Raw genomic sequence first — 25674 nt, 5'->3', positions numbered from 1 at the left:
TTCTAGCATCTTCTTACTGATATTTCAGGCAGAGAGAAGTGACACTGTACACTCTGCAGCCTTCCAAAGAACATTCCCCAAAGCCCCAACTATCAATTTCTGTTTTCCTCTCATTGGCCAGAACTGTATTGAATAGCTGTTCAAACGGCAAAGTATCTTAGAAATATTGTATTTTAGCAAATATTGTATAAACTGAGGATCATAAGTAAGAGTAAAGATATCCTTTTCACTGTATAATCTTTTCTAACTTGAATTTTACACCTAGTGCATACATTGTCTATTACAAAAATATTAATTAAAAATTATACTTCCTTTTAAAATGCTTTGTAGTGAAATTCTTCAAAATTTCTAATTCACATAATTTTCTTAATCAAATGCTCTATATTAAAAGGGTAATTTCTACCATACAATTTGCACCATTTAAAAAATTCATTAACCGTTTCTTGGAGAAGTTTGTGGGCTAAACTTCAGTTTTGTCACTTATGGGTAGTATGACTTAGAGCAAGTTACTTGTAATTTCTTTAAGCTTCCTTTTCTGGTGTACGACATGGGGATAAGGTTATTGTTGGAGCATTAAACTAGATAATGTATATGATGCATTGAACATAGTACCAGGCACAGAGTAGATGTTTCATAAATGGTACCTACTATTTCTATTATCATTAAAATAATTACTATTCCTGAGAACATTCATATGGGACTCTGTGCATTCTCTCTAAATGGGATAATAATATAAAGATTGGCCCACTTAGAAATAATACAGTAACAGGAGATCTGTAATAAGGAACAATAGCGTATATTATGTCTTAACCACAGTCTGAGAGCATCCTAGTTTCTACAAGCTTCATATCATGTGATATGAGCAGTTAAGCCACTAGCCTCAATTCTGTAAAACAGATATGTATTCTTTAGGTTAAATACTATTAATGTTAGGTCTGGACACTGCAAGTGAACAGTCTTGAATACATTTCTGCCAAATTTAAAGGCAATTGAAACTTCTGACTCAACTATAAATTTGTAACCCTCTAACTAATTCATTGGCAATTAGTTGCAAAAACTGAGTCAAAATGAGTCAAAATATAGAAAGGTGGTAGTTAATATAAGTGAGAGACATATTTGAAAAGTGAACCTAAGTCAGGACAACATACTTGCACTTCGATATTCATGGTATGCCCAAATTCTAAATAGCACTATTGGTATACGTCCCACAGCTCAAATGCAATATATTATAAGTGAAAAAAACCCTAAATGTCTCCTTTGGATTGTTAATGATTTTATAGATTAAAGCCATTTGGTAAGCAGTTGGCTTTCTTTTGTGATCTCCTCCCCACAAAGAAACAAAGATTCTTCTATCACCTGAAAAGACATTTTGGCCTGTAGGGGTGAAAGAAGAAAATCATCTGGATAAGTAGATTCTGTCTGGTCTGTGAAGCTCAAACACTTTCATCATATCAGCTACCCATCAGATTTGCTCCTCAGGAGAAAGAGAGACAAAATATTCCATGTCCTGGTTCTCAAGGACTGCCTACAAATAGCTTTTTAAGTTAATCTTTGAAAGCAGAGATCTCACCTACTGCTATAGCATAACTAGTGCAACATTTAACACAGTTGACTATTTCAAGGTCTTACTGTTTTCCTTTTTTAATTAAATATATATTGAACTTGAAGAGTGTCTAATATTGATTTAATACTATGTGTATATGAAGTTTCAGAAATCTTTGTAAATCAACAATATATTCAAAATTCCCACTTTTTTGGAAATTGGATATAACATTTTCAATATACAGGCAAGGTAACAAATAGATTTGATTTACCCCAAGGCTCTTGAAATTCTAGAGTAACAACCTTAAAAAGTAACCAAGTTTTAGTTGTTTAGAAAGGTTGTCTTTAACGCTTGGCCAAAATATGCAAGTCTTGCAGTTTTCCAAACCATTAACTGTATCAGTAACACAGATATACAGGGCAGAATGTTGAAACCAAAAGGAGCTGAATATGTTTCTTTGTGCTCCCTTATCCTGTGTCCTTCACCAGCACGACTGTGTCTCATACATTTCAGTCTTTAAGATGTTCACTGAGCTTCCCCCTTCCTTCATTCCAAAGCTGCTGGGGAGGGTTCTGAAGAGGGAAGGGGCTACAAGAACTCTGTGGCACCAGGCCATAAGAAGGAAGCAGCTAAAAATCATTGAAAGCCTTCTATATTTGCATACTAACACTGCTGTTTCTAGAGTAAACATTTTGACATTTATTTTAGATTTTTTTTTAGGTAAAAATTTTAGGGTTGGAAGCATTTCTTTCATCGTTTCTTCAAAGCACCAGCAAACTTTCAGGTTTTCAAAATTTGCACATATAATCTTTAAAATTACGAGAGGCACCTCTATGAGGGAGCATATGTGAGAAATAGGGAGGGGGCTGGGAGCGAGAAGGAAAGAAAACAATGTTAGGTTATACAACTCTTGTATCCTTAAAGACAGCTTGGAGACATGGAAACCATATGTGAACTTTTAGCTAATAAAATAAAATGCCAAAATGTGGTGGCTAAAGCTATTGCACCCAAAATGTAATTGGACATATGCTCATTTACTTGCTTATAATCAAAACATTAAAAAAAAAACTGTTTTGAACTCAAGCTAGGTGTCAGTGTTGGACTAACTTAATTCATATAATTATCTCACATGGAAAGAATGCATTTGTGCCATGGTGTTATTATTACATTAAGAAAAGTAAACAAAGAATAAGCTGGAATAGATAATACTTAAGCAAAACCAAAAAGTTCCTACTGCCCATGCTGAAGAAAGGAAAAGAACGTGTTAATTTTACACTAAGCTGAAGCTATTTTCCAATGAACGTGGTAGTTGGCTAGTGTGCTTGCTGTAGTTGATCAAGCTCTTGCAAACGAATGTCAGTCTATTTAGGCAATCAATGCAAATTTCATTTCTTCATTCAAAAATAACAGCTTTTACAAGTCTAGTGAAATGGTCAGTATGCCAGACTTGGTTGCTAAGCTCAGTTTATGTACCACATGGATTTAGATTTCTCATGTGAATTCATTCAAGAATATCAAAATGGTATTGGGCTTCCCCTACCCGAAGACCCTTTTTAATTCAGTGGTCTGGTCTATTAAAATCTTAGAATGAAGCACAGTTATTAAAAAATAAGATCCTGAAATAGGTCATATACACAGACATTAGTTAAGGATTAAATGTAGAAGAAAGAGCAAAAGTAAATCAGAATTTTTAAAAATTTAAGCAATTATGAGGGATAAGAAATTTGACTTAATTGACATGAAGAATAAAGAACTATTGACGTGTTTTTATTATCTCAGGAAACATTTGAGTAGGGACTTTACAGGAGGTCAGATGACAGAATTAAGTGGGAAAAGTTAAAGATCAAGTTCTGATACAAACTGAGTAACAATGACAGGACGTGACACCAGACAATGCTCATGTGCTGTCATTACCTCGTGTGTTATGTATCTAAATATATGCTTAGCAAGGAATTCACAAGCCGTGTATCTGTATATAATCAATAATTTACTGAAAACTTATTTCATACTTAGGATACAAAGAATTATCATCGGGTGAAGTTTGTCAGCAAAAATATTTTTAGATAACATAAATTTGAAGGTAGATTCATGAGGGACCATCAGTGGGGAGGACACACACAGGACGTGTGGCTGTAAGAGCAGAGTCCCGATGGCTGGTAAACAAGGTAAGAACTGGAAGGAAGGACGTCGGTGGGGCTGGAGAAAAATGTTCATGTTAGGAGATAATGTGGAAAATTGAGGAACACTTTAAGGTGCCCAAAAGAAAAAAAATACATTGACTTGAATGGAAATCTGAAAATAAGGCTGGTTGATTCAATACTTTAAATTCTACAAATTTAAAGATTTAATTAGTTTTTTTTTTTCGTGTTTGGGGGTATGAAGAATAAGCTGGATGGGGCTTCTGGAAGGCATGTAGAGGGCCTTGTGGTTAATTCTGTGGTTTTCTATTCAAGATGGACTAGAGCAAGGCCTTTCCATAAAGCATTAAGGCATAGTGTTGATTTGTGGCAACAGTAAGGGCAGCAGGGATTCTGCCTCCTAGTGTGAAGCCACTGTAGAATGGTGTCTTCATGGCGTCTAGAGCACAGAAACTCAACTGGTGAAAGGGTAATCAGTGGATTGACTGAAAAAATATGAACCCAAAAAGTTAGGGAAAAGAATCATAAGATCATATCAATTCATAGAAAGCTAAAGATGACAGAGTAAAAATGAAAAATCGACTCATTTAAGTTTCCCTTTCCATGGGAAAAAAATCATGTCCTTAGAAACAGAAGAGAAAGAGATCCCTATCCAATGCAGAAACCAATTCTAGAGCGTCTCTGTCACCTCTGAGTTTACACTCAGTGATAAGGGGGAACTAGAACTTCCTAAATCAGTTACCAGTGTAGCTGCCAACTCTAAAGCTCCCTCAGCAAATTCTCAGAGCTTATTAAAAAAAAATTTTAGACAGAATTGAGATGAAAATGTACAAAAAAAAAATTTAAGCATAGTTTACTGATTCTTCTTTAAAGTTCCAAAAACAAATCCTGAATACAGATGACATATATTGAAATATAAAAATAATATATAAGTATATATTGGAGTCTCCCATTTATTAAATACTAATTATATGCTAGGCTATATGTCAAGTGACTTAATTATACCACAGTGGTTAAAAATATAGGCTTTGGAGTCCAACTGCCTAGGTTAAAATTCTAACTTTGTCATTACTAACTTTGCTACCTTTAGCTAGGTGTTCTTTATCTTAGTTTTCTTCCCTTTACAATCCAAAGAGTAATATTTGCTTTATACCTCATAGGATTATTGTGAAAATTAAATAGAATAATATAATAAACAAAGTGCTTAGACTAGTGACCAGCATATAAGAAGTACGCAATACACGTTAATCATCACAGTGCTACAAAGGATGTAAAAATTGAAGCTCATGGATTTTAAGAACTTCGTCTAAGTTCATCCACCTAGTTAGCTGAAGGCTGGGATTGTAACCCAGGTATGTCTTGCTAGTCTGTCTTCATAGTGCTTCATTACTCGATACTCACAACTCAGCCCTCTGCCTTACCATTCAGGGAAATGGCCCGCCAGGCCTCTGCACACAGCAATGGGTCAGCCTCACAGAGCTCCATTTCCCTCCGGCACTAAAGACTGTCAAACGTTCATTACTCTGCCCTGACCTCTGCGGAATTCAGTGAACCTAATCTACAGATCCAGAAACTTAACTCATTCAAAAAAAGAAAAAAAGAGTTCGAATGTCTCCAGAAGAACCAGAATGGCTCTTCACTTTCTTTGTTTGCTTAGGATCATGTAACCATCCAAGGAAAGCGTCTAAGGTTTTGGAGAGGGGTTGATTTTCAGTGTTGAAAAAGATGACATGATAACTGGACAGAGTTGGGTCCAGAGCGGGCAACAGCATATAAAATCATGAGACACTTCAACCATCCTGTTAAAGTTAGAAAAATCCATTACCAAGTTGTAGAAGGAAAACAACTTGCGGAAATATCATCGAGGGCCGACCGTTTCCAATCACTGGTACTCCATTCATTATATGCTTGAGTGGTTCCAGCAACAACAGAAGACCGTGCACTGTTACAATGCCAAGGACAAGAAAGGCAACTCAGCCTGTCGGTCTGACTTCCCCTCACAGCAATCCGAACATTTCAGGCTTCGCTTCCCTTGCCCAGATGAGTTAGTCACTGGGGAAACGAAGCCCCAGCCAACGACTCCTTTCTCAGAGAAGACTCACTGCTCTCACAGACCATGGCTGCTCCCACAGTCATGGGCTTAGCACACACCGACTCTATTTGGAAGGGACAGGAATGGCTTTTCATTCACCTTCATTCTAGCTTCCCTTAGCTCCTTATTAATTCCACTCAGTACTCTGTAATAACCTATGTGGGAAAAGGATCTTAAAAAGAGTGGATATATGTATATGATATGTAACTGATTCACTTTGCTGTACCCCTGAAACTAACATAACATTGTAAATCAACTATACTCCAATATAAATTTTAAAAAAGAGCTTCCAATAAGTTCAACATTATCTTTGCACTGTGCCTCTAATTCTTATGCAAAACTGTTTCATTGTCTAGACAAGGAAACTGATGCTCACCATATTAAGTTTAAAAGAACATGTACTAGCAAGTGATAGAAATGGTGCTTGGACCCATGTCTGCTGAGTGCAGACAGCAAAGCTGAGAGTTGTTTGGAAGGATGAAAAATCCAGGCAACATTATGGAACCTATACTAGAGTGTAGGGAAAATGACAAGTTTTGTTTGAGCAAATCCAAAAAATTGGTGCCTCAAGGGCTTCCCTGGTGGCACTGTGGTTGAGAGTCCACCCGCCGATGCAGGGGACGCGGGTTCGTGCCCCGGTCCGGGAAGATCCCACATGCCGCGGAGCGGCTGGGCCCGTGAGCCATGGCCGCTGAGCCTGCGCGTCCGGAGCCTGTGCTCCGCAACGGGAGAGGCCACAGCAGTGAGAAGCCCGCGTACCGCAAAAAAAAAAAAAAAAAAAAAAAAAAAAAATTGGTGCCTCAAAAGAAATGGAAATTTTCTGTGAAGAGAGCATCTGGATAAGACAGGGGGAGAAAAGAAAGATTGTGTAGTAAATATTTTCTCATAAAAGAATGGGTGGGTCAAGGAAGATAGAATTCTAGCTTGCCTGGAGGTCCCACATATGAGCTTTAAGCAGACATATTGTCAGTGGCCAAAATGAATAAAATATGCAGTCACACTGAAGCATTCCTTTAAAATTCCCATTTGACATGCTTATTCATTTGTATTCTACTCAAATCTTTACTGAAATAGTTAAATTCTTGCTGAGCTTAAGCACACACATCCCAAACTTGCTCTGTAAATTTAGTTAGCAATATGTTTATGAGTTAAATCTTTCTCATGAGATCTTAAACTTGGCGAAGAATTTAAATATTAAGTCTAGATAGTGTACTGATGTGAAGACACTGCTATTAAGACTATATTTAGACTAGATGTTAAAGCCACAATTATCCAAAAATAAAAGTTGCTCAGTCTTGAGATGGCATTATTTGATTCACCTACCTGGTAATAATTGCTTAAATATGATGGAGACCCTTATGAAAAGAATTAGCAACTGGGGTTTATCACTCAGAGAAGTCTTGAAAGCTCTCCCACGATAGTCCAGAGCTTTTGTTAGAAACCTATGCTCTTATCACAGGTTCTGGATTAAACTGTGGTTAACCTATCCCTTACCCTTTGTGTTTTCTAAAAAATTTGTACTTAGAATAATAAAATTGGCTTCATTGATTCACTCTCCATTTTCCATTCTCTTTAGGATTTTGTTCTAGTATCTCCAGCTCAAGAAGGAATAAATTTATTCAGGGCTTGAGTTAGGGAACAGCTGGTATTGAAAATGTTTCTCTTCTTTAAGCCCTCTCCCTTCCTTATCCAAACAGAGAAAAGACAGATCTGTTTTCTCCTACTCAAAAAGAGTGGAGTGAAATCCAAATCCTCCAAAAAAGAGACAGAATGCTGTTCTACCTCACTATTCACTCCTACTTCAAACTTTAACTTTTGGACTCACATCATTTTTAGAATGTTAAACCATTTTTCAGAGGCATTAGCCTCCCAAGAGGTAGGTCAGGATTAGTTCCAGTTGAAGCAACATTTAAACACGCAAATTTTTGAAAAACAAAGCAAAACAAACAGCCTGGACATCCTTTTCTCTTCCTTTTCAGACAATGAAGATATAACATTGAAAACAACCCAGTTTACAGCATCTCAAACTGTACTCCCTCGACCCTCCTATCCTCAAAAGAGGAGTTTGGGAAGACGTGAGGTGTTGAGAAGTTGCCAGTTAAGAAGTCCGTTTGGAAGCCACTTTAAACCAAAGTTGTGTAATCAGAACTGTGGGTCTTAAGTATGTGTTTGAGTAATGTTTTAAATGACATTAACATGGACAGTAAAATTCTTGCATTGTTTTTTTCCCTGGGGGCTTATAATGCAAAATTTCATTGACTAGAGCCAGTTTGGTAAATGGGGCAGAAAATGCCTGTAGAACTGATGCAATGTTACAAAGAAAGTGGAACATAAGATGGCATATAACCCCTTAATGGCATTGTTTCCTAGATTCTCCATGTGCAGCAAAGTGGAGATTGTTGCTGCTTTTAAGGGAACAGCTGATTACAATGAAAGCACCAGCGTGTACGTTTCCTGGCACACATATGACTATGCGGCACCGATTAGAATTCATTTCATCAAGCTTTAATTTCATGTTCAGCCCATTAAAAGTTCCATATCTCTTAAATATGCTGCCAGCAACCTGTTATCTGGTATAATGAAAAGCAGTGTAACCACTCACCAAATAAAACCCCATATAAAACCTAAACCTCAGTTTCACTTTTCAGGCACTACTTTCATTGCTTCTTCCACCCACTCTTTCTCTCTGCCAGAGCCTCTAATGAGCAGCAACTCAGGCCAAACCCTGCCAAGTGTGAGCAGGTGGGGTTGATGGAATGTGAAATGTAGTTTGCCTATAACCAGACTACCATTTGCAGGCAGGACCACATGGGCATTAGGGAAAGAGAGAGAAAATTTAAGCAGGATGTTTACAAATAAGACTGAAGATAAATCATCCTGTTTAATAACACTGCATTATTCATTTGAATAACAATCACTATATTTAAATTAATAATTAAAGAAATATTTCCGGAAAGACTTTCTTTGTACTTTGTTAAATGTAAAATAAGTAGATTTCTAGAGGGAGGAGAACATTTCTTTCTCTCTTCACGACGCCCAGAAAAGCAGAAGCTGTTTGGATGATATGACCATTCATTCATGCATTTACTTTAAAAAAACAAACAAACAAAAAATTCCAAAATAATTCATTTTAGTTACTTCTCAGACAAATCAGTGGATACAACCGTGGGGTTTATGAAACAAAAACAAGATTACTGTTACTTTGATTTGATTATCTAGTAAATTTTTTAACAGAAAGATCTTATATTTTCATGGCTAATACTCTGTTTGGTTTAAATTATGCTTTATGTATGTTATGAAAACGAAGAAATATGCTAAGGAAACTCAAGGGTGAATGCAAGAATCAAAACAGATGACGTGACTCAGAAGGTATTTTGAAAGTGGTGAAACATTTCACAGACTTACAAGCTTATTATTATCTTTTGAGGTAAAATGGTGTAAGGGAGAGAGTAGAAAAAAGTGAAAAGTCAAGTATAATCTATGCAGCTAGCCAGTGTGTGGCCCTGTGTAGGGCATCTACCTTCTTAAAAACTTAGTTTCTGTTTATTTAAATAGTCCCTCTAATAACTGCCTTATCCACCTGCCACCCAAGCTTACTGTGAGAGTCAAAAATATTTAAAAACACCTTTTTGAACTGCAAAGCACAATAAATAATTTTGAAATTTATAAAATGTGTTCTTCTTGATTATAGTCACTCTCTGGGAGAACTAAAACCACAGCTAAATTTCGGGAATAGGGAAATTTCAGAAGACTATTTCATACAAATGCAGAAATTCAAGTGCTTCAGAAATTTCATTTATAAGTGGGATTAGTATAAATAAAAACCTCTGTTTAATTAGATGTCTTTGAACTAGAAGTATAAACAAAATACAATTTATAGATTTCTTGAATGACTTGTTATATTGATAATAAATTATTTTTAAATTTGCATTTTCCTTTTAATACATGTAAAAGAATATACATAATATATGTATTACAAAATGATGTACAATGTAATAACAAATGTGTTATAAATCATAAGAACACACATACCCAACAACCATAAGCCTAAGAACTAGGACATAAGCAAGAATGTGTATATTACACAGTCCTGCTAGGAAACATATGGTTTCCTAACACTGGTGGCACAGTGGTTAAGAATCTGCCTGCCAATGCAGGGGACATGGGTTCAATCCCTGGTCTGGGAAGATCCCACATGCCGCAGAGCAACTAGGCCTGTGTGCTACAACTAACGAGCCTGTGCTCTAGAGCTCGCAAGCCACAACTACTGAGCCCACGTGTTGCAACTACTGAAGCCCACTCGCCTAGAATCCTGTGCTCCGCAACAAGAGAAGCCACCGCAATGAGAAGCCCATGTACCACAGCGAAGAGTAGCCCCCGCTCACTGAAACTAGAGAAAGCCTGCGTGCAGCAACAAAGACCCAATGCAACAAACAAACAAACAAATAAATAAAAAAAGAATTAATACTGCACCAGCAATGACTGAGTTTCCATATCTTCTCCAATTATTGTGTCGTCAAATTCTTAGTTCCTGCCAACTGAGTGGGTAAAGTGATAGCTATCTCATTGCATCCTACTTTTCATTTCCCTTATTACGAATGAGACTGAACTTCTTTCCATAATTTTGCTTGGCGAAATGTTTCTTCTTTTGTGAAACTCTTGTTCATGTCTTTTGCCCAATTCTCTACAGAGTAATTGTATTATTGACTTACGAGTTTTAAAAATATATTTGAGACAATCATCTTTTGGTGGTTATATATACTGAAAATATCTTCCTAGAGCTTGTGACTTTATTTTCATTTTCTTTTAAGACACAGAAGTTGCTAACTTACTGTAATCATAGTCATCAATCTTTTGTGGTTAATGCTTTTTTAAGAAAGTCTTCTTTATCCTAATTTCAGAGGGATCTCTCTTACATTTTCCTCAAAAAAATTTTAGCTTTATGTCCATAGAGATATCTTTAAACCATTAGCAACTATTTTTAACATGGTGAGAGGAAGGAACCAATTTAATTTTTAAATATGAATTTACTTTTTTAAGCTACTTTTACTGAATAGTCTTTCATTTCCCCAGTGATATGAGGTGCCGCCCCTGTATTAATCAAGGTTTCTTCTATGCCTGAACCTGTATTCTGTCCTATGGGTCAGTCTGTCTATCCATGTGCCAATACCACAAGTACTTATTTACTATGGCTTTAATCTTAATTCTTAATATCTGGTAGGACAAATCACCCCTCTTTATTATTCTCCCTCATGAATGTCTTAACCAATCTTGGCTCTTTTCTCCTCTATGTAAATATTAGAATCTGATTTTAAAATCCTACATAAAACTCTTGTTAGAATTTTAATTAGAATAGTATTAAAGCTATAGATCAGTTTGGGGACATATGATATCTCTACAACAGTGACAATATCTACATAGAAAACATCTCTTCATTGATTTAGGTCTTGGTTAAATTATTTGGATAAAGTTTTAAAATATTATTAAGTCCTGCATGTCTTTTGCTCGAATTCCCCCGATAAATTATATGTTTTATTGTTATTACAAATGACTTTTATAAAAATACACATTTTCTATTCTTTGTTTCTATTCCATAATGATGCAAGTGATTATTGTATTTTAATTTAATATTCTGCTAACTCGCTCTATAGACTCATATTATCCTCAACAACTCAGATTCTTTTGGTGTTATTAATTCCTTTTTGATGTCTTTAACTTCTTTTTATTTTCTTCCTGAGTACAAACTAGGACGGTTGAGGCTTGCCTTTATAGCCTAATATAAATGCAATCAATTTTGTAAATACTATAAATGTGCTTGAGAAGAATGTATATGCTATAATTTAGGATATAGTATAATGTATATTTCTACTACATTAAGCTTACTAAAACTTTTCTATGTCTATATTATTTTTTTTCTGCTTTGACCTAGCAAAATGATTAAAAGTAGGTTGAAATTCCCATTATGAAAATGGATTTATCAATTTTACCTGGATGTCTATTCATTTTTTTCTTTATATATTTTGAGGTAATTTTATTAGGTTCATCCAAGTGGTATCTTTCTATATGAATTGAACATTTAGTATTAGGTAATGATCCTGTCTATACCTAGTAGAGCTATAAAAAAATCTTTGAATGCATTTACTTTGAAAAAACATTTAAGTCATTTTTAAGTGTACAATTCAGTAGGATTAGTACCTTCACAATATTTTGTTACCATCACAACCACCCATTTCCAGAATTTTTTCATCAATCCAAACAAAAACTGTGTACCCATCAGATGATAACTCCCGATTCCTTCATATGCCCAGCCCCTGATAACCTCTATTCTACTCTGTTTCTAAGAGTGTGTCTACTCTGTGATTTTACCTATTCCTCGTACAAGTAGAATCATACAATATTTGCTCTTTCTGTCTGGCTTATTCCATTTAGTGTAATGTTTTTAAGCTTCATCCCTCTTGTAGCATGTAACCTAATATAACTTTTTGTCTTAAAGTCTATTTTTACTGATACTGTATTACTTGCCAGAATTCTTTTAGCTAGTGTTTGCCTGGTATGTCATTTCAAATCTTTTACTATCAGCCTTTTCTTTCTTTGTGCATTAGGTGTTTCTCTTATAATCTATTGCTACATATAGCTTTATTTCCTTAATTAATTCTGAAAAATCTTTTACCTGAGGAATCAAAATTATGATTACTGACATTTATTGGTTGATATACATATTTATTTTTATATCCAGATTATATATTATTTTTCTTCTTTCTTAAAGTCTTTTAAAAAATTGATTGAGGTTGAGATTTCTGTTATTGCTTTTATTTTCCTTTATTATGTTTTTTTTCCTGCACTGCATTGGCCTTTGTAACCCTTATTTTATCATATTTAACTTAACAAAATCTAAAGCTGAACAATGAATTAATCCCTACTTTTCACCAGAAATGTCTCAAAAATTGTTTCTAGTAGTCCATATTGTTTCTTTAGAGACCTTTGTCTAAGTCTCTAATATAAACCAATAACACACATTATATAATTTTTTTTGGAGAATAAATGAGGAGTGTTACGGACCAAATGTTTGTGTCTCCCCTCTCCCCCAGTTCATATGCTGAAATCCTAAGCCCCAGTGTGATGGCAATAGGAAGTGGGGCTTTTGGCAAGTATCAGTAATTGGGTAGTGAAAGTGGGGACCTCATGAATGGGACTAAAGGGCCTTTTTTTTTTTTTTTTTTGTGGTACACGGGCCTCTCACTGCTGTGGCCTCTCCCATTGCAGAGCACAGGCTCTGGACACGCAGGCTCAGCGGCCATGGCTCACGGGCCCAGCCACTCCGCGGCATGTGGGATCTTCCCGGACCGGGGCACGAACCTGTGTCCCCTGCATCGGCAGGCGGACTCTCAACCACTGCACCACCAGGGAAGCCCTAAAGGGCCTTTTTAAAGGACCTTAGAGAGCTCTCTTGCCCTCTTCTGCCATGTGAGGACATAGCAAGTAGATGGCCATCTATGAATCAGGAAGTGGGCCCTCATCAGGTACCAAATCTGCCGGCACACTGATCTTGGACTTCTCACTCTCCACTCTGCAAAATAAATGTTTATTGCTTAAACCACCCAGTCTATGGTAGTTTATTAAGCATCCTGAACAGACTAAGCCAAGAAGAAAAAACACTGTGAGCTGGAGACCATAGCATATAATGGCATGAATTTGGATTTTTAAAAATATGGCCTCAAGTTCTGGCTCCACACTTATTTGAGCTTGGGCAAGCTTTTTACAACCTCTAGGCCTAAGTTATTTCTATAAGTAAGATGGGTACAGTAATACCTACCATGAAGCATTAATTTATTTATTTACTCATTTATTTATTGAAAAATCTATGTTTGAACTAATATATGTGACTCTTTTGTACCAAATGCCGGATGTGTAGTGATAAACAGAATGTCTTTACTTCCTGCCCTCATAAAATTTACAGTCTTGGATACAGAATTTTCTTAAAACATCATACAAATAACTGAGACAAATTCTCAGAAGAAAGAAATTGATATGCATTAAGAGGCTGTTTTAATGTTGTGTATGAAATGTATGAAATATAGTAAGCACTCAATAAATGATGGTAGTATTATTATGAATAATAATTTTCCATAACTTTACAGTGACTATTTATCATAAATAAACAATAAGTGAACAGCATGTTATATAATGAAATACTCAGTTATGTGTTATAGGCATCACATTTTTCTTAATGATGTCAAAAAAGTTGAAATTTGAACAATCATCTATGTGATTTTCAAAAGTAGAACTCAATGCATCAAGAAATTGGTTAAATATACTTTTACCAATATCTTTTTATCATTTTCATCAACCATGTAGAATTCCATTTATATGACAATCATCCTGTCTCTTCCAAAAGAGCAGTCCAATATCTAAACTCTATTCACAAATTTTCATAATTTATTATGCTTTTTTTAATTGAGCATCATCATTTCCTCATTCCCTTATTCAGTAAATGGACATTATTTAGCATTTACTATGGACCACATGTGTATTATACGAGGAGTCATGTCACGACATTTTGCAGTGGAATTTGAGAATTGGGCAGTTAGGAGGTGGGGGTAGCCCAGAAAAAAAGGAATGTGAGATATTTGATGCAATTTATCAGATTATGAGTCATGCCACTTTGTTTTATTTTTTATAAAAACAGAATAGAAATTGATTTATTCACCACACAATTATCAAGTGTCTACTACGTGTTAGGCATTGCCCAAGGTTCTGGGAATGCAACAATTAAGATTCTCTCCCTGCTCTGAAACTGTTAACAGTTAATTGGGAATTATGGATGGGTATAATCCAGTGTGATATTTGGAAGGTGAATATAATAGAGTATGATGTTTAGAATACTTTATTATAAGGATTCTAAAATGATTCTTAGACCAGGAGAAGCAAATCTTATCAGATTCCACCCTCTATTCCAGCTGTTTTTGTCTGCTTTAAAAACCAGTTACTCTAAAATGGTCTCTTAAGAAAATATCAAGATGAAACTATTGAAACCATGTCACAGAAACCCGTTTTTGCAAAAGATTTGAGAAATAATCATTATGCTTATAATCTGAGGAGAGAAACAAAGGATATTTTGGAAATTGATATTTCTTGGTACATTCAGTATTTATATCCAACTCAATAAATGTAATCTTAAACTTATCTATGGTTTTAGTTCACCTATTTTTAAAGGAAGCAGTAAATCAGCAATTGTGTAGACAAAGGGAAAGAATTCTCTGTGGAAAGCAAATAAAAATTAGAACTTTAAAGTATTAGGCACTAAATCTAGTTCAGCCATGGCTTTATTTTTCAGGAATTAAAATTCGCTAGAATATTTGACATTCAGCATTTATCAAATTCATCCTTAAAATGACAATGATTGGCTAATCAAATAGTAATTGGATGAGCCCAATAGTACAAATAATTACTGAGAAGATTGAATAGGCTAACCCCAAAAGGTTGACATTTGTCAGCTCATAATTATTTCTTGAGTTTTCTGCTCTGCATATGTGACAGCAGTTTTTGCTACACTGGATTTCCTTTGGGTGTTTCATATATAAACGGTGGTTCTTTGTGGAATCAGAAAAGATTGACATAATTGGAGCAAAAAGTTTTTAAACTGGGAAGAAATGGTAGGATCGATGATACAATGACTATAAAATATTTTCACTTTTTAATTTCTGTCATCATTGAATCTGCCTATACTTTCATCTTGTTTATTCTATTTTTCACTAAAAATGGGGGATTTTATGGAGTCATGGACAGCTAAACCTTTTATAGAAGTTTTATTTTTTCTCTAGGTGAAATACTTATCATAGATGGAATTAGTGGCTATGTAAATATAATAATTTTACTTCTTACCAAAGTAAGGTACATCAGGAAAAAAAGTCTACAAATAGAATATCTTTTATTCACTCTTCCTCAAATGTTATTTGAAAGCTCTAGTATAGTCAGAGTCTAGATAAAAGGGAGTGATGAAATATAGCTCAAATGGTGCTCCAAATAATTTTATTGTAATGCTAGGCCACCCTTTATCATACCAAAACAACAATAATAACAACAAAATAACTTTTAATTAAAATGTTCATAGCTGTACAGGAAGATGTGTAAAGATTACACAGATTCCTGAGGCTGGGGTGAGGGGAATATAAGAATATAGATCTGAACTCATGGGACTTTTTAGTGGATGAATTAATACTTGGAATAATCTTTTACCTTAGAGTGAAAGATGTGCAGAGACTTGCTATTTGTTCATCAAACTGTTCATCTTTCCTTCTTAGGCAGAGATAGACTACATTTCCTAGCCACCCTGGCAATGTAATGAACATAGAGCTCATGTAAGCCATTTTTGGAAATGGCTTATTAAATCTGACAAAGGAGCCACTATTCTCTCTCTGCATCATCTCTCCTTATCTGTAGGCTGAATCTGAAAGGCCCTAAGCACTCAGAGAAGGGCAGAGCCACAAGGGAATAGGAATTTCTCCTTGGAAGAAAGCTAGCAGGAAGAGCCACTCAACCCAGAGCTCTACATTAGACTATTGCATGCCTGAGAATAAACTTTAAGCATATATTAAGTCACTAAAATTTGGAGTTCTCAGTTAGCCTATCATGGCTAATTCAGAAAGATTCCAAGAATGAGGAGAAGTAGAGCGGTTACCATCACCAACCTAGAATCTGTATTATTTGTGGGCACATGAAGCATGAGCTGGAGGGATATCAACATGTGTACCTGCCCTTGCTAATAATGTCAAAATTCCATTACTAGAGTGGAAATTCCTCTAGGATTCTTTTTTAAAATGCAAATATTCCAGGAGAGGAAATGTACTTTCATGAGGCCATTTTCCTACATAACATGAGAAACGGGAGTAACATGAGAGAAAAGAAGAATGCTAAAGAAGCAGGAAAACAGTAGGAAAAGCCAGGTAATAGCAAACACAAACTTCACTTATTCTGTTTAGGGGCATGACGTCAAAGATAATGGAAAACATATGATCTCTCTTGTAATCTTTGGTTCTGTGAATAGTGCAAGATGGACTTAAGGTGATGCCATCGTTTCTTTTTTTTTTTATATAGCTACTTTTTATTTTTTTTAAGAGGCTTTTACTTTTCTTTGTTTTTTTGGTTGCATCGGGTCTTAGTTGAGGCATGCTGGATCTTTCGTTGTGGCGTGGGCTCTTTGTTGTGGTGTGCGGGCTTCTCTCTAGTTGTGGCGTGCGGGCTCCAGAGCACGTGGGCTCTGTATTTTGTGGCACATGGGCTGTCTCATTTGGGCACGCAAGCTCAGTAGTTGTGGCGTGCAGGATTAGTTGCCCCGCGGCATGTGGGATCTTAGTTCCCCAACCAGGGATCAAACCTACGTCCCCTGCATTGGATTCTTTACCACTGGACCACCAGGGAAGTCCCAATGCCATCATTTCTAACAAAGTGGATTATGCCACTTAGTTGCTCAAAATCTTTTGTACCTCCCTTGTGGTATTTTTCACTTTCTGACCTCAGTCAGGTATCGTGTAGGGACCTTAAGATATAAAAATGAAAAAACAGACACAGTCTCTACCTTCATGGAGCTTGCAGTCTGGTCATGGAGAAAGACATGACACATACAGTAAGATAGGTATATAAATACATAATTGTAGCTGCATAATTTAGCATAAAGTGACCTGAGCGCTATACTGGAGGTAGCTGAGTCACATGGGATGGAAAGAGAAAACCTCTGGATAAAGCAAAATTTCACTCTGAAAGGATAGTGAGTTAGGTAGGAGGGGAGAGAGAGAAGACTCTAGGTGAGTGAAGAAAGGAGATGGAAAACATCCAAATAGAGGAGCCAGCATATGTACAAGTATGCAAAAACTCTGAGATGGGAAGGAACATGCTATACCCAAGGGACAGAGAAGGCCAAAGGTAGTATAGAGTGAATTAGGAAGGGAAGGACAAGACATGAAGATAGAAAGGAGATGGATCACACAGAGCATTGTGGGCCATTTCAAGAATTTTGAGTTTTATCCTAAGAGAAATGGGAGATCATTGAAGACTTTTAAGGAGGGGAGTTGTGTGAACTGTTGTGCTTTTAAAAGATCCCTTGTGCACCATGGAGAATGCATTTGAGGGGAAAGAGTGGGTTCAGGAAGATCTGTTTGGAGGTTGCATCTGAAGTCCAGGCAAGAGATGATGGCGGTTTGTACCAGGGTGGTAGCCAGGAAGACAGAGAAGTTTGAAAAGTCAAGATACATATAGGGGGTGAAATCAATAGGAATGAATGTGAACATTAAAGGAGAAGGAGTAGACAAGGCTGACTGCCAGGATTCAGACTTGAGCCACTGGTGGTTATTTTTTCTGTATTGCATATACTTCTCCTGCTTCCAGTGAGCTTCAAGACAAGAATAATTTGTTTTGGTCAACTTTTTAGTACCCAATCTAGTAAGGCAAATGCAATAGATGTTTAGGATGTTGAAAAAATAAATGAGTGAATGTACATATGCATAAATAAATGAATGCCTGGCATCTTGAATACTAAATTAGTTCATAATCTACTCAACTGAAGTTTCTAAGGCTGGTTACAATCTTTGGGATATTAATTTATATCTTTTATCTATGCATTATTCTCCTTTTTCCCCTCCTCATTCAAGGCTCTGGATTACATTACTCAGTAGACATTTAAGCTTACTGAGGAAATCTAAATCTAAACACAAAGGCACTGAGGCTACTGTGACTCACAAAATCTGAAGGGGCCATATAGGTGGGGACTGCGAACTTCTTAGCTACAATCTGTGAATTACTGTCTCTATGACCACACTTCCTAACCAACATCTTAGCAACGTTGACATCGCTCTAGGGATAGAAGAACTGCTCAAAATCCCGTGGGTAAATTACCATTTTACCTGGTGTAAGGGAATAAGTTATTTAACTTATTATACATTTGGATTTGTTGCTTAATTTTCATACCTATAATATATACTTTGTGACTGAGACTGTGATGGTTAATTTTATGTGTCAACTTGGATAGGATATGATGCCCAGTTACGTGGTCAAATATTATTTTTGATGTTTCTGTGAGGGTGTTTTTCCATGAGATTAAAATTTAAACCAGTGAAGGGACTTCCCTAGTGGTGCAGTGGTTAAGAATCCACCTGCCAATACAGGGGACATGGGTTTTATCCCTGGTGTGGGAGGATCTCACATGCTGCTGAGCAACTAAGCCCATGCACCACAACTACTGAGCCTGTGCTCCAGAGCCTGTGAGCCACAACTACTGAGCCCATGTGCTGCAACTACTGAAGCCTGCACACCTAGACCCCATCCTCCACAGAAGGAGAAGACACTGCAAATGAGAAACCTGCTCACTGCAACGAAGAGTAACCCCCACTCGCTGCAACTAGAGAAAGCCTGTGCGCATCAATGAAGACCCAATGCAGCCAAAAAAATTAAAATTAAAATAAATAAATAAATAAATTTAAAAAAACTTAATTCAATGGAAACTGAGTAAAGCAGATTGCCCTCCATAATGTAGATAGGCTATATTCATTTGAAGACCTGAATAGAACAAAAAAACCTGGCTTGCAGCAGATGGTCCCAGAACTTAACTACAATGTTGGCTCCTTTCTAGGTTTCCAGCCTGAAGGACTTTGGCCTTCATCTGTAGTATTGGCTCTTTTCTGCATCTCCAACCTGCTGGCCCTGCCATGCAGATTTTGCTCTTGCTATCCTCCATAAGGATGTGAGCCAATTCCTTAAAGTAAAATTTTTAATATTTCTTTATCTATATAGCCTATTGGTTCTGTTTCTCTGAGAACTCTGTCTAGTGCAGAAACTAATACTCATGAATGCTTTTGAAGAAGTCTTTATGTTGTCTCAGGTATCTAGCTTTACTTAAAAATATTATTACTAATTAGCCACAATCTAGTTACCACCCTTATAGATTTATTTAGACTAATGGTTCTGTGTCCACACTGAAATTAAACTAGAAATGAATAACAGAAAAATATATGAATAAACTCCAAATATTTGTAAAATAAACAATCACTTCTACACATCTCATGAGTCAAAACAAGCCACAGTTGAAAGTAGAAAGTATTTTGAACCGAGTAAAAATGAAAATAAAATACATTAAAATTTGTGGGATGCAGCTTAAGCTGCTATTAGAGGAAAAACTATAGTTTAAAAGCTACTATAAAGGGAAGAAAAAGTTTAAAAATCAATTATCTGAGCATCTACTTTGAAAATATAATAAAAAGGAGAAAATTAAATTCAAAGTAAATAGAAGAAGAAAAAAATAGTAAATAGAAGAAAGAAAATAATATAGATAAGAGCAAGAAAAATTAAATAGAAAACAAACAATATATAATAGCAATTAGATAAAAATCTGGGTTTAAAAAATCTTGATAAATGTTTAAACAATTGATAAATCTTTAACTAGAATGATCAAAGAAAAAAATGAAAAATAGAATTACTAAATGACCCAGCCAATCCACTACTGGGCATATACCCAGAGAAAACCATAATTCAAAGTGACACATGTGGGCTTCCCTGGTGGCGCAGTGGTTGAGAATCTGCCTGCTAATGCAGGGGACACGGGTTTGAGCCCTGGTCTGGGAATATCCCACATGCTGCAGGGCAACTAGGCCCATGAACCACAACTACTGAGCCTGTGCTTCTGGAGCCTGTGCTCCACAACAAGAGAGGCCACGATAGTGAGAGGCCTGTGCACTGTGATGAAGAGTGGCCCCCGCTTGCCATAACTAGAGAAAGCCCTCACACAGAAATGAAGGCCCAACACAGCCAAAAATAAATAAATAAATAAATAAATAAATAAATAAATAAATAAGCCAAATATTTGAAGCCCTTAAAAAAAAAAAAAAAGACACATGCACCCCAATGTTCATTGCAGCACTATTTACAATAGCCAGGTCATGGAAGCAACCTAAATGCCCATCAACAGATGAACAGATAAAGATGATGTGGTACATATATACAATGGAATATTACTCAGCCATAAAAAGGAATGAGATTGGGTCACTTTTAGAGACGTGGATGGACGTAGAGACTGTCATACAGAGTGAAGTAAGTCAGAAAGAGAAAAACAAATATCGTATATTAACGCATATAGGTGGAATCTAGAAAAATGGTACAGATGAACTGGCTTGCAAGGCATAAATAAAGACATAGTTGTAGAGGACAAATGTATGGACACCAAGGAGGGAAAGGTGGGGTGGCATGAATTGGGAGATTGGGATTAACATATATATACCAATATGTATAAAATAGATAACTAATGAGAACCTGCTGTACAGCACAAGTCACTCCACTTCACTGTACAGTAGAAACTAACACAACATTGTAAAACAACTACACCTCAATTAAAAAAAAAAAGAAAAGAATACCCAAATTACTAACATAAGGACCAAAACAGGTGACATCATTAGAGATACTAAAAGGATAATAAGGGAATATTATGAACAACTTTGGGATAATAAATTTGACAATGTCAATGAAATGGGCAAATCCTTTTAAGCCACATATTACCAAAACTGACTCAAAAAGAAGTGAAAAATCTGAATAGTTCTATATCTATGAAAGAAATCATATTTTTAATTAAAAATCCCCCCCAAATTACAGACTCGGATAGTAAATTTATTTATTCACTAGTAAATTTATGCCCAAGATAAGACTTTTCAAGAGAACTGCAGACCAGTAACCCTCATAAACATCAACACAAAAATGTTTAACAACATTTTAGCAAATCAAATTTAATAATTAAAAAATGGTTAACACATCATGTTAGGGTTTATTTCAGTAAAGCAAGTTTGGTTTACCACTTCAAAAGCAATCAATGCAATTCACTATATCAACAGAATAAAACAGAAAAACCATATGATCTTCAAAATAGATGCAGAAAAAAGCATTTGACAAAATTCCATAGCCACTCATAATTAAAAAACACCCAAATTAGGAATAGATAGGAACTTTCTCAACCTGATAAAGGGCATCTAAGAAAAATCTATACCTATCACCAACTAAATGAAATCCAGAAGCAATACTTGAACAAAATGAGAAGTTTGAGAAAAATATAGGAACTAAAAAATAATGAAACAAATTCTGGAGCTGAAGAACACAATGATTGAAATTTTAAAAAGTCAATAGAGTTTCAACAGCAGAATCAATCAAGCAGAGAATAAGTGAGGTCAAAGACAGATCATTTGAAATTACTTAGTTGATAAAATAAACAAATTGACAAACTCTTAGCTAATTAATTAAAATAGAGAGGGCTTCCCTGGTGGCGCAGTGGTTAAGAGTCCACCTGCCGATGCCGGGGACACAGGTTCGTGTCCCGGTCCGGGAGGATCCCACATGCTGCGGAGCGGCTGGGTCCGTGAGCCATGGCCGCTGAACCTGCGCGTCCGGAGCCTGTGCTCCACAATGGGAGAGGCCACAACACTGACAGGCCCGCATACCGCAAAAAAAAAAAAAAAAAAAAAGAGAGAAGACATGTAAATAAAATTATCAATGAAACAGGAGAAATTTCAACTGATACTACAGAAACAAAGAATCATAAGAGAATACTGTGTACCATTTTGTGGCAATAAATTGAATAACCTAGAATAAATGGATAAATTCCTAGAAATTTACAATCTACCAAGATTGAATCATGAGGAAATAGAAAATCAGAAGAGACCAGTAACGACTAAGGAGATTGAATCTGTAATCCAAAAATTTCCAACAGGGCTTCCCTGGTGGTGCAGTGGTTGAGAGTCCGCCTGCCGATGCAGGGGACACGGGTTCATGCCCCGGTCCAGGAAGATCCCACATGCCGCGGAGCGGCTGCGCCCGTGAGTCATGGCCGCTGAGCCTGCGCGTCCGGAGCCATTGTCCGCAATGGGAGAGGCCACAACAGTGAGAGGCCCGCGTACTGGAAAAAAAAAAAAAAAAAAAAAATTTCCAACAAACAAAAGTGCAAGACCTAATGGCTTTACTGCTGAATTCTACCAAACATTTAAGGAAGACTTACTCCTAATCCTTCTCAGACTCTTTCAACAAATTAAAGAGTAAAGAATGCTTCCAAACTCATTTTAGAGGCCAACATTACTCTGATACCAAAGCCAGACAAGAAAAGAAAATTACAGTCCAATATCCCTGATGAACATAGAAGCAAAAATCTTCAACAAAATACTAGCAAACCAAATTGACAGCATGTTAAAAGGATAACACACTATGATCAAATTGCATTTATCCCTGGGATGCAAGGATGGCTTAACATATGCAAATCAATTAAATGGTATACCACATTAACAGAATGAAGGACAAAAATTACATGATCACCTCAATAGATACAGAAAAAACATTTGACAAAATTCAAAATCCTTTCATGATAAAAACTCTCAACAAATGAGGTACAGAAGGAATGTACCTCACTATAGTAAAGGCCATATATGCCAACCCCACAGCTAACATCACTGTCATTGCTGAAAAGCTGAAAGGTGCTCCTTTAAGATCAGGAACAAGACAAGGATGCTTACTCTTGCTACTCTATTCAACATAGTACTGAAAGTCCTAGCCTGAGCAATTGGACAAGAAAAAGAAATAAAAGTCATCCAAAGTGTAAGGGAGGAATTAAAATTCTCTGTTTGTAGATGTCATAATCTTATATATAGAAAATCTTGAAGACTCCACCAAACATCTGATAGAACTAATAAACAAATTCAGTAAAGTTATAGGATACAAAATCCACATAAAAGTCAGTTGTGTCTCTATACACTAACAACAAACCATCTGAAAAAGAAGGGAAGAAAATAATGCCATTTACAATAGGATTAAAAGAATAAAATAATTATGGATAAATTCAAGCAAGATGGTAAAATATCTGTACTCTTAAAATGACAAGACATGGATGAATGAAATTAGAGAATACACAAATAAATAGAAAGATACCCTGTGTTCATGGATTGGAAGAATTATTATTGCTAAAATGTGCATACTACCTAAAGCCACCTACCAATGTAATCTCTACCAAAATTTCAATGGCACTTTTCACAGAAATAGAAAAAATAATCCTAAAATTTGTATGAAACTACAACAGACCCTGAATAGCCAAAGCAATTTTTACCAAAAAGAATAAAGTTAGTGGCATCACACTTCCTGATTTTAAATTATATAATAAAGCTAAAGTAATAAAAAATATGGTATCCACATATAAACAGATCATAGACAAATGGAACAGAATAGAAAACCCAGTAATAAACTCATGCATATACATCAATTAATCTTCAACAAGGACATCAGGGATACAAAGTGGGGAAAGGATACTCTCTTTAATGAATGGTGCTGGGAAAACTCATTATACACATACAAAAGAATGAAATTGAACCCATGTCATACACCATATATAAGAGTGAACTCAAAATGGATTATAGATGTAAATTTAAGACCTGATACCATAACACTCCTAGAAGAAAATGTTGGGGAAACAACTCTTTCACACAAATCCTGGCAATGATTTTTTTGGAACATGATACAAAAATCAAGGGCAACAAAAGCAAAAATACACAAGTGGGACTAAGCAAACTAAAAAACTTGTGTGTAGAAAATGAAACAACAAAATAAAATGGCAACCTATGAAATGGCCCAAAAAATTGCAAACAATATATCTGATAAGGGGTTAACTTCCAAAATATATAAGGAACTCATACAACTCTGTGGCAAAAAAAAAAAAAAAAAAAAAAAAAAAAAAAAAAAAAAAAAAGCCAAACTATTTAATTCAAAAATGGACAGAGGAACTGAATAGGTATTTTTCCAAAGAAGATGTACAAATGGCCAACAGGTACATAAATGATGCTCAACATCACTAACAATCAGGAAAATGCAAATCAAAACCACAGTGAAATATGACCTGTTAGGATGGCTATTATTAAAAAACAAAAGACAAGTGTTGGACAATATCTGGAGAAAAGAGAATCCTGGTACACTGTTGGTGGGAATTTAAATTGGTACACCCATTATGGAAAAGAGTTTTAAAAACAGAATGACCATGTGATTTGGCAAACCATCTGAGTATTTATCCAAGGAATTGAAATCACTATCTAGAAAACATACCTTTACTCCCATGTTCATTGCAGCATTATTCACAATAGCCAAGTTATGAAAACAACCTAAATGTCGATTGATGGATGAATGGATAAAAAATGTGTAATATATGTAGAATGGAATATTATTCAGTCTTAAAAAAGGAGGAAATTCTGCCATTTGCAACAACATGGATGAACCTGGAGGACATTATGCTAAGTGAAGTAAGCCAGACACAGAACGACAAATACTGTATAATTTAATTTTTGTATAGAATGTAAAATAGTCAAACTCATAGCAGCAGGGAGTAGAATTGTGGTTGCCAGGGGCTGTGGGGTTGTCAGGGGGTGGGGCAATTGTCAAAGAGTACAAAGTTTCAGTTATATAAGATAGATAAGTTCTGGAGATTGATTATATATTGCCCAAAGCTACTATATTGTGTACTTGTCTGAATCTGTTCATGCTCCTATAACAAAATACCACAGACTGAGTAACTTACAGCAATAAAAATTTATTTCTCTCAGTTCTGGATGTTTTGGGAAGTCCAAGATCAAGTTGTCAGCATGGTTGCGTTCTTTTGAAGGCCCTCTTCCTGGTTCATAACCAGTGACTTTTTGCTGGGTCCTCAGATAGTCCTAGTGGCTAAGGAGCTCAGTGGGGCTTCTTTTATAAGAGCACTAATACCATTAACGAGGGCTACACCCTCATGACCTAAGCACCACCCAAAGGCCCCACCTCCTAATACCATCCCATTGGGCATTAGGATTTTAACATGAACTTTGGGGAGACATAAACATTTAGACCATAGCAATACTTAAATTGTCTAAGAA

General features: G+C 35.9%; 1 protein-coding gene across 3 annotated transcripts in view; it reads right to left on the bottom strand.

The window, feature by feature from the left end:
• The window catches only part of LOC307187328 (uncharacterized protein), a 666419-nt gene that overhangs the window by 22718 nt on the left and 618027 nt on the right, over window positions 1-25674 (bottom strand). Inside the window, exon 12 of one of the 3 annotated variants that reach the window (XM_079923237.1) lies at window positions 17478-22694. The exons of the other annotated variants lie outside the window; for them this stretch is intronic. The gene's annotated coding sequence lies outside the window, so the exon portion shown is untranslated. Of the gene's footprint in view, window positions 1-17477; window positions 22695-25674 lie in introns of those variants that run through there. 3 annotated transcript variants of the gene reach the window in all.

Source organism: Stenella coeruleoalba, assembly GCF_951394435.1.
Source record: "Stenella coeruleoalba genome assembly, chromosome: 5".
Taxonomy (NCBI): domain Eukaryota; kingdom Metazoa; phylum Chordata; class Mammalia; order Artiodactyla; family Delphinidae; genus Stenella; species Stenella coeruleoalba.
Note: the sequence above shows the minus strand (reverse complement) of the source record. Positions and strands in the feature narration are given on the sequence as shown.